At 31.7% G+C, this 17,919-nt stretch overlaps 1 protein-coding gene across 4 annotated transcripts in view; it reads left to right on the forward strand.

The window, feature by feature from the left end:
- The window catches only part of LOC148180295 (G protein-coupled receptor dmsr-1), an 85,795-nt gene that overhangs the window by 6,618 nt on the left and 61,258 nt on the right, over positions 1-17,919 (forward strand). Inside the window, exon 1 of one of the 4 annotated variants that reach the window (XM_088045406.1) lies at positions 14,378-14,486. The exons of the other annotated variants lie outside the window; for them this stretch is intronic. The gene's annotated coding sequence lies outside the window, so the exon portion shown is untranslated. Of the gene's footprint in view, positions 1-14,377; positions 14,487-17,919 lie in introns of those variants that run through there. 4 annotated transcript variants of the gene reach the window in all.

The following is a 17,919-nucleotide window of genomic DNA, read 5'->3' on the forward strand; positions in this document are numbered from 1 at the left end:
CAAATGTCAAATTCTGGGAAACAATGATCCAACTTTGTTTTCTAAAAATTTCCAAGGTAATTAATTATAATTCCAACTTTAAATGAAAAAATATGTAACAGTCAAAGTCGGCATTTGCAACCTAACCGACTCTAAATCTAAAGAAACTGATGATAAATATAAAAAATAATATTCCAAGGAGGCACTTAAACACTCAAAAATGAATAAAGGCTTTGGAGATTGGAAGCAAAAAGTAAAGAAAACAAACGCATGAGTTTCTCTATTTCGATGCTTTAAGAGCCTCAAAGCTTTTTACAAATCTCGCAGTGTAAGGATATTACGACTTTCTCGCAACTATTACTAACGAGCCGTAAAACCTCACTTACAGTTACTCGTTACTATTTTCAATTCCTAAAGATATAAATGATTGCTTTGAACGCTTTCACCAACGCAATTAAGACATAAATTTAGTTGAAAAAACATGTATTTTTTAAATATTGATTTGAAAAGCGATAATTTATTTTTATTAAGATATTTTGGTGGTTAATTGAATACTCCCTTATTCATAAATATTTTTGTACGTTCACGACGCGACGTGCTATTTATTCATAGGTTTGAATCAACAGCTTTGAATTTTTCATTTCAATTAGCAGTAGACAGAACTATTGTGTTGGTTTTTAAATAAAATAAGATTCAATAATTTTGACAGATTTCTTGCTGAATAATTCTTATGGTTGCATAATTAACATTTGGTGAAATAAAATTAATTAGATCATTGACAAGTTTCAAGCACTTAGGTAAGTTTGTAATTTATAATTTTTTTACTAGATAATTATTATCATTGTCTAGAAACGAAGCTCACGTTTACGTAAACATGTTATGTATTACATATTAATTCCCTATGAACGTTGCAAAAGCCTACACATCACAAAAGGCATTTGGAAAGTCAAGAGGGAGGTTTCGTTTTGTTAAATGGGTACATATACAGTGTGATTCACATAGTTTTACGACGCTAACGAACTTCAGATGCAACCAGAAATACATTATCCATTTGTAGCTTAATTAAAAGCATCAATCCATTCCTATCAAATTCAAATCTTTATCGATTTTGGCTTAAAAATTAACACAGATAGATCATAATACAACACAAAAACACACCAACTTAATGTTTTTATTAATAGATTTTATTTTAATACAATAAACTACTTGCAAACAGTACAAACAAATTCCAGGAAAAATAAATACAATACAAAATTTCAAGTTACTCATAAAAATTGTAGTTTCGGTTGCATTTCATCTTTGTCAGAACCGGATAGTTATGTGGCAGTCAACATATACAGGGTGTAACAGAAAGGAGCACATTAAATTAAACTTGTGGTAGATCTTGTTAAAACAAACAAATTTTTCCTTTTGGGGGTTTCCAAAATTCGAGCTAAAAACTGATTAGTTTTCAAGACTATGAGCCGATTTACATAATAATTTAATTGAAATTAAGTCAATTTCGCAACTAATTTGACCATTGCTGACATTTGATTGGTGGAAATACGATTACTTGTCAATTTAACACGATGTTAGGTGTTTAATCAAAATGGAAGATCTAGTTTAGCTTTTGTAAACCGGACCTATCCCTCGTATATTGTGCAAAAAATGTATACATTGCCAGCTAGTCGGCAAGCCGCAGCCACGTAAAAAAGAAAACTGATAACTTTTTTCCTACGACCCCATATGAAAGTGGCATTTTCTACACGTTTAAATGACTCCGAAAGTTGATGATTTCGTACGTCCATTTACGAAAGTAAAAGTCACTAGTGTGATATGAATATATCAAAGATGATTTAGTATAACAGGATTCGGGGATAAGTTCTTATCTCTGTGCCAACATCATCGAACAATCTCAGTCTATCTCTTATAATGCTTAAAGGGATTGTATCATCATCATCGTCATCTCCTTCTACATTGTTGTCAAATTTTACAATATTTTTCCAACATTTTTGTAAAGTAGCCGAAGGAATTTTCGCCCAAGCATTTTGGAGCAAACATACTGCTGTTTTCAAATTTATATATTTAAATACTTCAACAAATCAAAATGTTCAGCATTGTTCGTTAAAATTTCAGAAAGAAAACTTTTCCTGTAGAACAATGTTGTCAATCGAATGCCATTTTGATCCATTGGCTGAATCAACGCAGTTGTATTTGGAGGGAGAAATTTTATTAGAAAATGTCCATCATCACCAACCATTTCATCACTATGACAAGTTGCATTATCAATAAGAAGGACTGCCTTCTGTGGTAAATTTTATTGTTTCAAAAACTTTTTGACTTGGGGAATAAAGCATTCCTCAAACCATTCCTTAAAATCGACCCGAGTCATCCATGCATTAGCAGTTGCCTTATAATGAACGGGTAGAGTAGCATTTTTAAAACATTTTGGATTTTTGGCTTTTCCAATGACAAGAAGTTTTAGTCTGTGACTACCATCAGAATTAAAACATGCTAAAAAAGTAATTCTTTCTTTCGTTGTTTTTCTCCCTGGCGCAGTCTTTTCTGTTGAAGCAACAAGGGTTTTATCGGGCAACAATTTCCAAAACAAAGCCGACTCATCAGCATTGTAAATTTGGGGTGGTAATAGGCCTAAACTTTTTATTGTATGATCTAGTTCATCAATAAATGGCTGAACAGCGGCTTCGTTATTTGAAAGTTTTTCCCCACATATCTTAAGCCGTATCTTTGTTTGAAATTCACTATCCAACCTCTGCTAGCAACAAAATTGTCATTGCCATAATATTGTACCTAATAATAATATAATATATATAATACATAATATTGTATTTTGCAGACAAAACTTCCCATGAAATTGGAACATGCCTATTTCTCAAATTTACAAAACAAAAATACAACTTGGTCTCCATTTTTGGATATTCTGTCTTTCTTAAAATTCTTCTTTTTTCGGGATCAGAAACACGTTGACCAACAAAACTAAAATAAAGACATTCAGATAATTTCTAAACATATTTAAGATTTTGTACCTTTTAATTTTGTTTGCATTTTTTTTAATATCACGTTCCTACACCATATTTATTAGCAAGACTTTTGCCACTCACACCTCGTCTCAATTCATCAATTATTACGGACTTCTCTTTAAAATGGTTAGAGTTTTGTGCAAACGCTTTTGGAGTGCCATTTCGTATGAGTTAGCAACTGGTACTAACCTTGTGCATTATTGCATATAAAAACTGGACGAAACTAGTAGAAATTTCTTAAAAGTACAGTTTACTACATAGTTTCATTATATCCGGATTACCAAATCGTGAAATATCCGGATTACAACATACATAGTGCAAACAAATATTCGATCCGGATTATGGAATCATCCGGATTACCGCAGGTCCGGACTATCGAGTCACTACTGTAATTTGTTTTTTAAATTTTTGAAATCGGTTCATAAAAATTCTACAACGCTTGCCGTTTTTAAAAAATCACCCTGTAGAAAAAGAAAGACCAAACATCGATGAAAATTTCAATGTGAAAGAAAAAGAAGTTTTTTAAAAGTACGTTGTACAAGATGTTTATAAATGTTTCTAGCATCAAGGGTGACTATGAAATGTCAAAGAAATTTGCCGCTCATTATAAATGTGGGTTTAGATTGTTCAACTGACATTTGTAGTTAACCTCAATCATAGAGCAAAGTAAGTTTGGAGAAATAAACTGTTCTAGTTGTGGGTTGAAACCTGAAAATCAAAAAATCGTAATTGAAACGTCGTTGACGTAAGTAACAATATAAATAATTTTCAAGATAGTTATATTCACTATGAAAACAAAGCGGCAAAGTAGTGGACGACAGAAAATCCAGAGCCACCCTTGATGCTAGAAACATTTATAAACACCTTGTACATGTTGGAACTGAACGTATGTTCTATTTACACTGTATGCTTGAATCTGTTATACTAAAACATCTTTGGAATATATCCGCACAGACCTGTAAAAATTGACAGTTATTTTGAAATACAAATATAACTCTTGAATTTTAAGCTCAAATATCTAGACGATTCACTGTAAATCAACATACATAATGGTAAAAATGAATTGGTTAGGTCGTTTCTGACAAGACAGTTTTGACAGGTCTATGCGGATATATTCATTTCACACTAGTGACTTTTTCATTCGTAAATGGATGTACGAAAACATCAACCATATAACTATGTGAAATTATTTTAGGTCGTAGAAAAATGACACTTGAAATAGATAAGAAATGAACTATCGTCGAGACTTATGTTTCTTCCAGATAATGAAAGGTCGTAGGAAAAATAGTGTGCATAACTCGTCGGAAAGTGTTTTTGTTGCACTCGTACATCTACTTCCACACTCGTGCGAAATTGGTCACTTTTCGTACTTGTTATGTAAATATCGATTGTCGATTTAATTACTTAATTTCATGAATTATTTTAGTTGTAATTTTATCGTTTTTGTAAACAGATCATTGTTTTGCGAAATGTGAAAGTATGAGAGTCTCAAGATATGGTTAATTTTTCAAACGTCAAGTTAACCGACAAGGTCTTGATATACAGGAAGGCTGGCCAAAATGCTGTTCAGGCTCAAATGCTCCATCGAAAATAAAAATGCAAATTTAATTTCGGGTACAATAGAGCACAATCCAGGGCCAAGTGGATCTGTCTGTGTCAGTTCGAATAAAAACAAAAATAGTTCAAGTTACAATTCATCTAAAACTATGGAATTAATTGATTTGAGACTTAATGTTACTAAAAATACTAATTGTACAAACAATATTAACATTTATAAAAATAAATAAATTTGTAGAAACCGACCATTCTCTTTCAAGAGTTACAATGTATTGTGTGATTCATTAAATTTCCATTCGCAGTTGGCTTTGAGAAAAAAATTCATGTCGTAACTAACACCATTTCAGTAGTTTCGACTTAATATTTGCGAGATTTGCTAGTTTTCGAACAAGAAGTCAACGCACGTCCAAAATACACGGCCTACCTAGAATGGAAATTTAATGAATCACACGATAGATATGGTTACCTAAAAGTCATTTAGTTTTACGAGCGCGTCCATCATAGTGATATTTAGTTTTACAGTCGATCATTTCCAAATGGATGGCCGTGAAATTTGATTTCATGTCCGCTGTGAAGTACATACGTGAAATGATCGTTGCAGGAACGGTTGCTTATGCTTCTGAGGTATCAATATAATATGTAAAAACATTTATCGTTATTGTTCTTATTTATTGGTAAATTTTTGTATGTGTAAATCAGGAACGTCAGTTATTATTGACCAATGATGTATAAGAAGATTGTTATTAACCTTCTACAGGGTTTCTATAAAAAAATATAACATAGACTACAGCTCAAAAGTATTTGCCCACTTAAAAATATTATTAATTCTTTTGCCATTTCGCGCATATTTCTGCTGATTCTGTGATAAGCGATAATCATTGCACGCGTTTCCACACCTAACTTAACTTTCTTCACCATTTCTGTACCAAACTATCACAAATTTTTTGAGATAAACTTGAAAAACAATAAACTTCCGCAACCACAAATTAAAGAAGTTTTGTTGTCAAACACCTTCACGATATTAAAAAACGATAAACGTCAATCAACACTTTCATTTTTACATTTATCGGCTGATGGATTGTAAAAATATGTGAAACGATAACTTTTTCAAAATTTCTAAAATACATTAAAAAATAAAAAAATTGATATTTTCTAAAACATCAAAAAAAGAAAAAAAATGCTGTTAGCATCAATTACTATATATATAAAACGTGTACAGGCGGAGCGCCTCTAATAAAACGAGAATACCGGCGAACGAGTTACGTAGTTTTGCGCGAGTACCTTCTTTCACCGATTTTTTCTCGACACTTCCGCCGAGCTTTTCCAAACGTACACTTTCCCGAGATTCCGGTGGTTGTGGTTTGGTCCTTTTCCGATTTTTGCTTTTCGCGTGAGAGACTTTTGAAAGTCGTTTTCGTTCGTCCGCCTTTGCTGACGTGGTAGATGTTTCAAAATGCTTTAATGTTCGTGGGGACAAAACCATAACCATTGAGTCGAGAGAAGTCATAAAGATGCAGTAAACATTTCAGAAAAGGGTCTGATTTTTTGTACACACAACATGTACGGTAGCGGCTTTTTTTCTCGGCACTTATTTAAATCGGTTCGAGCAACGAAGGAAACATTAGCGGAGATTGATTTATTAATCGAATTCGACTTATTTTTAATACAGGATCTCTTTGACCATCAAGGTGTGTTTTGGGTATGTATGCGTAACTTACACAAGAAAATCTTTAAGCATATTTCAAAACTTCAATTTACAAGCGCGAATTCATTGTTTAATCACAGATTATTATCATTTGATGGACAAACATTTCTTGATACTCTGTATAAAAAATTTGCATAAATACCAAGTATCTAACAGGCTATTTTTAAGGATACTTATGCGAAAGTACAACAGATAAATGAAATGAACGTGACGATTATCGAATTTTATTACGACTCGGTCGATTTTTAATCGTTGATATTAGACAGACTAAAAATGCGGGAAATCTTTACACAAAAGGAGTAAAAAATAAGAAAATTTCAGAATCTGCTAATTTACTGGTTTAATACTTTTGTATAGTGAGTACTGCAATTAAGCCATAAAATCACTATTTGGTACCTGCTGTAACTTGACAGCGAAGCTTCAAATACTACTGTATTTTTTACCTCCTCTCTTGGGATCTGAAGTGGTAAACAAACTGGACCGCTGCTTTCGGGTGACGAAGACTTAATTACTTAAAGCATAATCAAAGAAACGAACGTGTAATCAATTTCGTTTTTTTAAATTTTAATCCATTCCCGACCTACTACAACAAAGTCGTACTTTATTATCTCTCGAAACCGTAGCGTATCATTTTTCATTAATTTTTCGCATATTGGGATATTTCTCGAAACAGTTACCCATGGAAATTTTATTAGTCCTAACTTATTCTGTTCTGACGATATAAATAAAATATTCTTTATAATTTAATTCTTAATTCTAAATCGACATCACTGCATTCCTCTTCACACAACTAAAACAACGACCATCACACAGCGATAGTCGCCATAAACAAATATGAACTGGACGAAAACAATAAATTAACAAGGGATTAAGAAGTCCTGATGGTCGTTTTATTGTAGTTTAACAAAAAAAGAAAAGGGAACCGTTCATCATAAATACCCCAAAACGCAAGTACCATTTACAATTCGGCCAACTTATAATGGTTCTAAAGCAGTAAATAGATATTAGACGAGACTAAAAGTGCAAGAGTGTATGACTTAATAAGATACTTTTTACACAAAAGGAGTACACCATCTGAGTTAGTTTTGTTATTTATGAGTATTTATAAGTACCGACATCCACTCCACACCCTTTGTCACCAGAAAAAAAAACGACCCTCAGACAGGGATAGTCGGGTGGCACATTTTACCGATGTTTTTCATCAATAACAAAATCTGCTATTCGGTAAATTGGTACTATTGTGTAGTGAGTACTCCAATTAAGTTTTAAAGTCATGCCGACAACTGTTCAAGCGGAGATAAGAAGGAGGTATATGAGAATTGGATAAATAAGAGTGACTTTGCTGTTCGCAATTTTGCATACGCTACGCTTCGCCTTGCTACTACAATTTAATTGCTCGACAAAAAGTATCACTTTTCTGCCGTCTAAAAAAATCTACTATTTTTTCAAACGTCAAAAATTTGACAGTTTTCACGACCGAACTGTACTATTCTCGCTCCTTTTGCCCTTTTGCCGACGAGTTTCCAAACTAACAAAGTGGCGGGTTCATTAATTTTTCGCATATTGGGATATTTCTCGAAACAGTTACCGATGGAAATTTTATTGCAAGCGTGTGATTTTGGTACGAGGAGAAGTTACAAAAAAAAATCTTCAAATGAATCCTAACTTATTCTGTTCTGATGATATAAAAAAATATTCTTCATTGTATAATAATGAATGAACGGATAAACAACTCGAAGAAAACAAAAAATTCTCAAGGAGTCTATTCGGCGCTTATTTTTAATATGTAGTACACAATATTGATACATTTTCAATGTCAAGTAGCAAGCTATTTTTTTCAAAGTGTCAATTCCGACTAAATATGAACAAACAGATTTGCACAGTCTTATCAAAAGTCAAAGGAGACGTTAAAAGGATACTATATACTTACAGTTAACAAAATTTCAACAGATAAATTAAATTGATGCGACGAGTTCAAATTTTGGTGAACATTTACAATTCGGTCAAATTTTTAATCGTTGTAAGACAGCAGATATTAGAGGGATTAAACAAATTAAGCGAATTTTACCGATGTCTTTAACAATGAGAAAATTTTAGAATCTGCTATTTGGTGGTTTTGTTCTATTGGGTAGTGACTACCCCAATTAAGCCGTAAAACCATTATTTGGTACCGACAACTAGAAGTTCATAGCCGAGCTTCAAATGTTGTTCGATTCTTTCGCGGGGTCTATAGTAATTTGAGAGGAACTGATGGAATTAATGATGTACGATCGAATAAAATAATGTTCATTACGAATGAACTGATAAACAAATATGAACTCCTAGAAAACAATAAATTAACAAGAGATAAAGAATGAGAAACTTATATAAAGAATGCGACCGGACATCCTGATAGTCGATTTATTGTAGTTTAAAAAAAAATCGTTGACATAAATACCCAAAAACGTAAGTACCATTTACGACTCGGCCGATTTTTAATCATTCTAAAGCAGTAGATATTAGGGAGACTAAAAATGCAAGTATGTATGGCTTAATTGGGGTACTCATTACACAAAAAGAGTAAACTATCACACACATACATAATTCTTAATTAGTTTTGTTATTTACGACAAGTATCGACATCACTCCACACCCTTTCTCACCAGAAAAAACTGACCATCTTGATGGTCGTTTTATTGTAGTTCAACAAAAAAAAAACAGAACCCTTGAACATACCCCAAACTGTACATCTACAATAAATTCATAAAATATAGTTTACGGTAGCGGCTTCTTTTCTTCGAAAGAAACTCCACTTATTAAAATCAGTCCGAGTTCTGAAAAAAACATAATTTGACATTAATTATTTGCGAAACCGTACTCTCGATTTACAAGATTTACAAGAATACAAGTATTTGTTTTGGGTGTGCTAAATGAGTTCTTTAGGTCCTTATTTCGGTAAAAAAAAGAATATTTTGGAAGGTACAGGCGATTTCTGAGTTGGTGTCCTCTAAACCATAAAATGGAGCTGCTGTAAATCAGTAATAATCACATCCTATTTACCCTTTTCTTTTGTGAATGTGGTACGGATACAACTCTCGATTAAGTGTTTTTCATCTTCGTTCATAACTTATGATAACAGGGGTTGGAAAAGGAAAACAATAAACCACCAAAACGGTATCGATAATAGAACAGCAGTAACAAAACTTATCCAAAAAAGGTTGTCAAGAATAACAGAATTCGCCTTCTGCCTACATTTTCATTTAAACATAGAAATAAAATAATACAAAATAAATAGAATATTGAAGTAGCAATGATGTTATCGGGGATAATTGAAGTTACAAAATTTGTTCAATTTTTTGCTGTCGGTTTTGCGTTTGAGAAGCTGTGGGACTGTGGAATTCTATGAATTGAACTGTCGCCATAAACAAAAATTATCAACAGCAGTCTTTCTTCAAAAACTGTGAATCTATTGTGTAATTGCATGAGTTCAAGAAAGAGCGCAAATAAACCTTTTTTTTGCAAACAGCGATACCCGAGAGGTTAACCTCCCAGAAAAATCACGAAAAAATCAGGGAAATGAATGAGAAATCACTTGAAAATTAGGGTCAATCAATAGGAGATCAGAGGAAATCACTAGATCACGGGAAGTTAGACGAAATCACTAAAAAATCAGGGGAAAATCTTAGAACATTAGAGGCCAATCAAAAGGAAATCAGATGAAATCATTATGATATCAAGGGAAGTTAGACGAAGTCATAAAAAAATCAGGGGAATTTGGACAAAATTACAAGAAATTACAACGAAATAAAGGAAAGTTTGGCGTACGCCATTTTTAAAAAATGTAACTTCTGAGATTAATGTTCCTGGGAAATCAATGTATCAGTCTTAATAAATCACTATGAATCAGAGGAATTCGTTACGAAATCAAGGAAACTTAGACGAAATACAAAAAATCAAAGGAAGCCAAGGAAAGTTCAGACAAAATCACAAGAAAATCAGGGATTGTTAGACGAAATCTAAAAGAAATCAGGGAAAATTAGCGAGGAAATAAAAGGAACTTAAGTGTAAGCCATTTTTGAGAAGTATTAATCTATGACAAGTCACGTCATCAATAAGAAATCACTAGACAATAAGAAAAAATCATTAAGATATTAAGACATTAGGATATCAATTGAAAATCAGAAGTTAGACGACATCAAAAGAAAATCAGGGAAAGTTAGACAAAATTACAAAACAGTCAGCGAGGAAATCAGGTGAACTCAGCCTCTGGTCAATACCAATTTATGAATGAATAAGCTTAAACAAATAGTTCGTTTCCAAACAATGAGTTTCAAAATATAAATTATTATTGTAGCCCATTTATAATTATTATTGCTGAAATCTGAGACTACACCGTGTGTATATTTTTTCTTCTTTGATTGTAATCGAATTTGCAATGGACTCAGAAACCTTTAAAGGCGCAGCCTGCCTGATTTATGAATGTTCTGCGTAGTACTGTTAAATTTTTAATAGCGAAGCCCGTTGGTTATTTTTTTTTAATCCTTTAAATCTGTTTTTTCTTTCTAAAATTTTCAGAAAATTCTTCATTTTGCCATGCGTAGTTATTTGTATTAGAGTTTCAAAAATCAAAAAACGCAAAATATGAAGTTATTTTAAAACTTTCTTTGCTAAATGTTAAATGACAAAATACAATTAACTAGGTGGCCCTCGGAATTCTGTAAAACTCGCCTTTTTTGTTTCATAACCTAACAAATAAACAATCTCAAATTAATATCCAACGCCACGGAAAAGCGAGGTCCACGAAAAAAGCGAGTCTACAGAATTCCGAGGGCCACCTAGTGAAGTATATAAACATGAAAACAAAAAACGCCAAACAAAAGCGGAAGAAAGAAATTATTTTGGAGTTACTTAAAAAAATGTTAGTGGGCAAATACTTTTGAACAGGAGTGTATAGTGTGCTCTAGAACACAATAGTTTTGAAGTCATAGTTGCGATTAGCCACTTACTTTGAGTAAATAATTTCACAGTGTCGAATTTTGAGATTAAATATTTTAATTACAGATTATTTTTGAAAACATTAGTTCAGTGTAGTTCATTCATTCAGTTCAGAGTGTTCAGTCCAGTTAGTTATACAATATTTCCAAACGATGCAACGAGTGAAGACGACTATTGTATTGCCACTGTTAAATTTTAACAGTTAACGTTCCTTACACGAGTTCATGTTCATCAACAAAACTGCACATTTTGATTTGTTTTCAACGCCATTTACAATATTTTATAACAGTATTAGATAACAACCATTTTAAAATATTTATCTTTAAATTAAGCCGAAAAAAAATACCTTTTCCGACGACCACTATAAAATATGCCACATTTCATACAGTTTTCTCGTAGTGGAAATTTAAAATTGCAAACGATTGCAGTACGAAGACGATTAGCAAGTGGAAGAGCGTAAAATATAAACTTTAATTAAAAAAATAAATATTAACTCTGCGATTTTTGTGGTCGTCGGAAAAATATCGTGTACAACACGTGTTGAAAATTCGATTTCACACTCGTTTGCATAAGCCACACGCCTACGGCTCGTGGCTCAATTCTGCAAAACTCGTGTGAAATCTTCCATTTTCAACACTTGTTATACAATATACTATTGTGCGCCTCCGTAATTTTTCATGCGATTTGTGATACTTATTTGCGGCAAGAAAATAATCTTTTGAGTGTCTAGGCAGTCAAACGTGACATTTCGAATAGTTGGTTTTATTTTGCAAGTTGACATCGCTGCATAAATGTCAATTGTGTCCATTTGTGTGCAGATTTGGAGAACAATGACCTTAGAAAATAATAAAGGTAGATTAATTAAGCAAAGATACCACAAAAATTTGTTGAAACACATTTGAATTTAAATTAATCTGCAATCGTTTGATTTGAATGGGGTGCTACCAACCTATTTTCCAGCTGATGAAATTCCCCTAAATGAGGGAATAACGTTTCAAATTTAAACCAAAAGTCAAAATAAATACCTATTAATAATTGTCGGCGCACAAAATTTCGTGTTTTACACGGCTAGAAAATGTTATGGAAATGCTGGGTAAATTGAAATCCTCGCCCTTCGGGCTCGGATTTTAATACTTTCCTTGCATTTCCAAAAGACCATTTTCTAGCCTAGTGAAACAAATAACTATTGTTAAGTAAAAAGTGTCGTTTGCGACACCGAACTGGCTTGGCCATTTTGTATATAATTCTGAAATCATCGTGAAAAATAGCACGAAATCGTGGAAAAAACCTTTAAAAAGAAATGGGAAGGAATAAAGTTGCTATGCATGACGGAGGAAAACTTTAAAAAGAATAAGCAGCTTATAGGATTCAGAAGTTTTATTAAAAAACAAAGAATATTAGGAGACTAGATGTAAGAAACTACTAAAAAAACAAAGAAACCACGTGTAGATCACAGCTACATAAAAAACTACTCTATTAGAAATGGGATCATATTAATGTTTCGTGTTATATGAAAGTGTTGGAAAAACTGAATGTTAGCCAAACAGGAATTTGCATACAAAACGAAATGAAAGCTTTTATGAGCAGTAACAGACTGATTTATTTAACGAAAAACAGATTATTTTAAGATGCGCATCTTTTTTCTTACAAAAAATTATTAATCATTTTAATTAAATACGAGGTGATTCATATAACTTGACGACTCTAACGAACGTTAAACGCAACCCAATACACAATTTTCACAGGCAACTTACAATTTTTAATCGAGCTTTAGATATTATTGTCTATTTTACTACATTTATTTAGAATTTTTCTTTAAAAGTCAAGTTAAATTTAAGTTGACACGTAACCTTATTCTCAAAAAATGTTTAAGTGACTTTTTATTTTGACACCAAAAATCGTGTCATTCTTAAACGATTTGTAGTGTCTTCTCATTCTACCCCGACTTAGGTGTTTTAGAGCTAGAATGAAAGTTCCTAAATTATAGTTAATTACAGTACAAGCGCCGAAAAGACCACGTAATGGAATGAGCGAGTTATCGCTATGAGCTTTTCGCGAGAGTACTGTACAAGATCCGCCAACACTAGTGTCCTAGCCTAAAATCGCTATTAATTATGCAGCTATAAAAAATATTTTTTTTGTGCATGTAGGGAAAACGGATCGCTTCAAATTGACGTAATCAGTTTTAATCTAGTGCTAACTATATGTGATGTAAACTCAAAAAACTAGGTTTTATAGGTGATGTAAACTCAAAAATCAAATTTAGGAAATCGGTGACAAACTTAACCTGTTGTTTCCTTTATTGCCAAAAGCATGAAAATGATACAAAAATGTGAAGTAAAAGATGTGATAACGAAATTTTTAATAATTCTTAAAAATAGTTTTAATTCTAGTAAGATTGATGACAATTGCTTTTGAACCGCAAACGACAATGAACTCAGATTTTTATGAAGAATTCCCCATTAAAAGAAAGTGCGAGCGTTCTGGGACACCTGTACATGTATATTTTTGTAGACAACAGAATAAAAACGATATAAAAATATTAATAATAAGAATCTAATTGATGTCCTAACATCCTAATGACGTTGATCAATATTTTTTATATAATGGTTTTATGTGTGTGTTTTAACTTACATATTAGGGAATATTTAGAGATGAAATTTGTAATCGCACTTTAGTAAAACAGATTTTTTGTAAAATCAATATTCATAAAAAAATCAGTATTAAAAATTATGTACAGTCCTCTAGCAAAAAGCTAATAGCGAAAGCTCGCTCGAAGGTCTTTTTGACGCTTGTACTGTAAATAACTATTTAGAATGAAGGTTGTTCTAATATGATAAACAGGTAACGTCATAATAATGCCGTAATATAGAAACTTAGTCTGAATTATTGCTACAAAATCGTGTGTAGCGTGTATTGATTTTTCCCCATAGCGAACGTCAACTCTATCTTCAGAAAAATGGCATTTGCAAACTAAGTCCTATTGTATTTATTTCCGAGTACCAGATGAGCACTGCATTAATTAAGATCGTCCACTTAATTGTCATCGTGCGAAACTAAAAAGAAAAATTAGCACATGCGCGCCAATAGCATTTATAATAACCGTCGCGACGCCGTATAGTCAGTATTTTCGCAGAATCCGCTCCTGGAGGAGGAAAAAGAGGGTGCTTCGTTAATGTCTAAATACCTGTTGATCGGCAATGTGTTGTAAAACTTTCTATTTATAAAGTAATCTAACTCTATGATTTAAGGTAAGTTTTGATGTTTTTATTTTAATTTAAACTGATTATAGTGATAATCAAAAGTAGTTTTATTAAATAAATAAAAATGATGTTAGCGCAAAAATAGTGTAATTAGAAAGATACATTCTTGTTTTTCGTGAAATCCAAATTTGTGCGAATTATTATAATAGTTACCTAATATTTTTATAATCAGAATGATTGATGAATGATAGCTAGTCGATACCGCAAATACTGCTGTCAGTAGCAATCGTGTTCATTATGATATGAACAGGAACAAAAGTGCGTTAAGTACATGAAACATCACACAAAGATTTCAAGCGTGAACTATTCACGCGATATTACCAATTAGCATTTAAATGAAAACCATTTTTCACACTCATATCAGAATTAAAAGCTACAAAATTTTTGTTTGCTTTGTCAAGTTTTAGATTCACGCTACAACATAAAGTAGCAATGATTGATAACATATCTTATCAACAAAAATATAAAAATTAAACTTTATTAATTTCATGTGTATTTTAATGTATAAAATAGAATATGACAAAGGAGACTAACGTATTTTTGATTAATAAGATATCTTATCAACAAAAATACACATAAAAATTAAACTTTATTAATTTCACGTGCATATTAATTTTTCAAATATAATCAGAAAAGGGAGACTAATGTGTTTTTTCTGTTTCTCGATGTGCTGACACGGAAAGTTATTTTTCTTGAAACTTCTGTAAGACTGCAGCGTCTGTTAGAGAAAATGACACTTTTTCTTATGGATGACTTCGTTACAGACGAGGTGGAAAATTAAGTTTACGAATGGTCATTGTTTTACTTTTCAAGTTTTTTGAGATACATATTTCAACATTCATATTTGGTTAAGTCGCAATGTGAATCTATAGCGAAACGAATATTTTTAAATAAAATGTATAGCACATTTTTAGATTTTTATTAAACTGAAATTCCTCAGTACTTTTATTTTCTATTTTATTGCCATTTTCCTAGACGATCGAATTCACATTAGTGTTAGGTAATTTATTTCTATTAATTTTCCAATTTTGCCGTTTCTCAGTTTCTGAACTTGTCATTTATTAATGTTCTCTATACGTCATTTTTTATGTAACTGATTTATTACTTATCTGTTGTGGAAACGTTCATTTTTTTTTAATATTAGATAGCTTCACAAGCAAGTGTTAAGTGTTACGGTAATTGCAAAACATAATCCTCCAAAGAAAATTTATTGGATCAATTCTTGGTGTTGACAAATTATTAAAATTACAATTTTTTCCCAAACACCAAATTTTTACAAAAAATGCTGACGCGCGTTTCGATAGCAATGCTATCATCATCAGAGCGATGATTAAGTTCAATCGAAACGCGCGTCAGCATTTTTTGTAAACATTTGGTGTTTGGGAAAAAAAAGAAAAAATTGTAATTTTAATAAGCAAAACATAATGATTATAATAAAATTCAAACTAATCTGCACTGAAAATTACAAACTCGAATAAATAATAATAATATAATTTTTTTTCAAGGGTTACAAAATCTTCGTATGTATTATTATCCACTCGTACTATGTCTCCTATTTAAGTAAACTATTATTTCGCAGTTAAACAATGTTCACATTATATTACTAATTATATACAAAAATAACGTGAGCGTCCAAACAAATCAGATCGCGGCAACAGTTGTGTAATTTCACGTTTCACATTTCAATCCGTCAGTGAGAGGAACACTGCAGTGTCCCCTTAATTCAAGCCCAAATGTCGATAAAAGTGATAAAAACATTCAATGCCGTGTTAATTTCCTCATAAATATTGATAAAAATGATAAAAGCCGTTGCAAAAAATATTAAAATAGAATTTTATTAAATAGAGAGCACAAGACTTGCTTTGACTAAAATAGCGTGGTGGTGGTCTTAATATTTTTAAAAAAATTAAGCTGTATAGAACAGACTTTCAAAGTAGGCATAATGATAATTATAATTATTGTACATGTATCTACATGGTGCCCAGTAGTGATAGTTAAGATAACGTTCAATTAATTAGTAGTTCAACAGATTAATTTTTGACGTGGATTACAATATAGTTTAAAAGTCACTATATAAACCAACCATGACTTTTTCAACTTGATTCTTATATAATTTTTCTGATTTGAAGCTTTAAATAGATATTTATATAACAAGTGCGAAAAGTGACCAATTTCGCACGAGTGTGAATGTAGATGCACGAGGCGCCAGCCGAGTGCAGATATTACACGAGTGCAAGAATGGCACTTTCCGACGAGTTATGTACACTGTTTTTCCTATGACCTTTCATCATTAGGAAGAAACCGTAAGTCTCGACAATAGTTTATTTCTCATCTATTCTAAATGTCAATTTTGATGAATGGTTGATGTTTTTGAATGAATATATCCGCACAGACCTGTCAACATTGTCTTGTCGGAAACGATATAACCAATTCATTTTTACCATTATATGTATAAAAATTTGTATAATATATCTACTGTCTCTTCATAAATTAAAAAACCGGAGAACTGACAACGTGGTTGAAAAATTCAACCGGCAACACTGTATAGTTAGATTTTTAGTGGGAAAATATCTGTCAAAATTTGTTTATTTGAATGACGGAAGAATTTTTTTTAATGGAACAATAAATGCTAAATTAAACCATCAGAGAGTTATTTTAGTACGAACCTGTATTACTGGTAACTTCAAATGTACTGACATATTTGGTATTGTTCATTAATAAATTTTGACTACAAAGCCTCTGAGTTAATCTGGTGCCAATTTGCTTAGTTCTAGGTTTTATTTTACAAACGCTCACTAACAACTCGCTTAGTAATGAAAACAATTCACTATTCAGAAAGCGCTATACTGAAAGATTTTTGCGATTCAGACTCAAATTTGTTAAAATCAAACAAATTTTATAAATTAATTGTTAAACTTCAAATTTGACAGTACAGTTTATTAGCTACTTGACATAGTTAAACAAATTTTTTAGGAGCCTTTTTTGCTTTTTTAACACAAATCAACAGGTGGTGTTTTTTTAATTTATGAACAGATAGTATGTTTAATACATTGGCTGACAATTCAGTCTGCAAATAAAAAACAGTATTATAAAATTTGATTTTTTATATACCGTTAAAAACTGGGCGAATAAAACATTACCTACTTTGCTTGAGCAAAACAGTATTCATTTTTGTGCTGAAGTAGCCCAACAGAAAAAACAGGGTGAAAAGATGAATTTTAAAAAACAAGATATATTTCTTAAAGTTTTGAGTATTTTAAAAAAGGGTGATTTTGAAAACCCGGGCAAATTCTTTAAAAATTTTATCTTTTCAAAAGTTACCTTGCAATTTAGGCTTAAATCATTAAAAACGTATTGTGTTCTGAGAGGGCCTTATTAGTAGTTTTACACCATGCGACAATTAGATGACATTGACGTCTAA

Source organism: Gnatocerus cornutus, chromosome 1 (genome assembly GCF_029298725.1).
Source record: "Gnatocerus cornutus isolate USDA-ARS CGAHR chromosome 1, icGnaCorn1.1, whole genome shotgun sequence".
Classification (NCBI taxonomy): Eukaryota; Metazoa; Arthropoda; class Insecta; order Coleoptera; family Tenebrionidae; genus Gnatocerus; species Gnatocerus cornutus.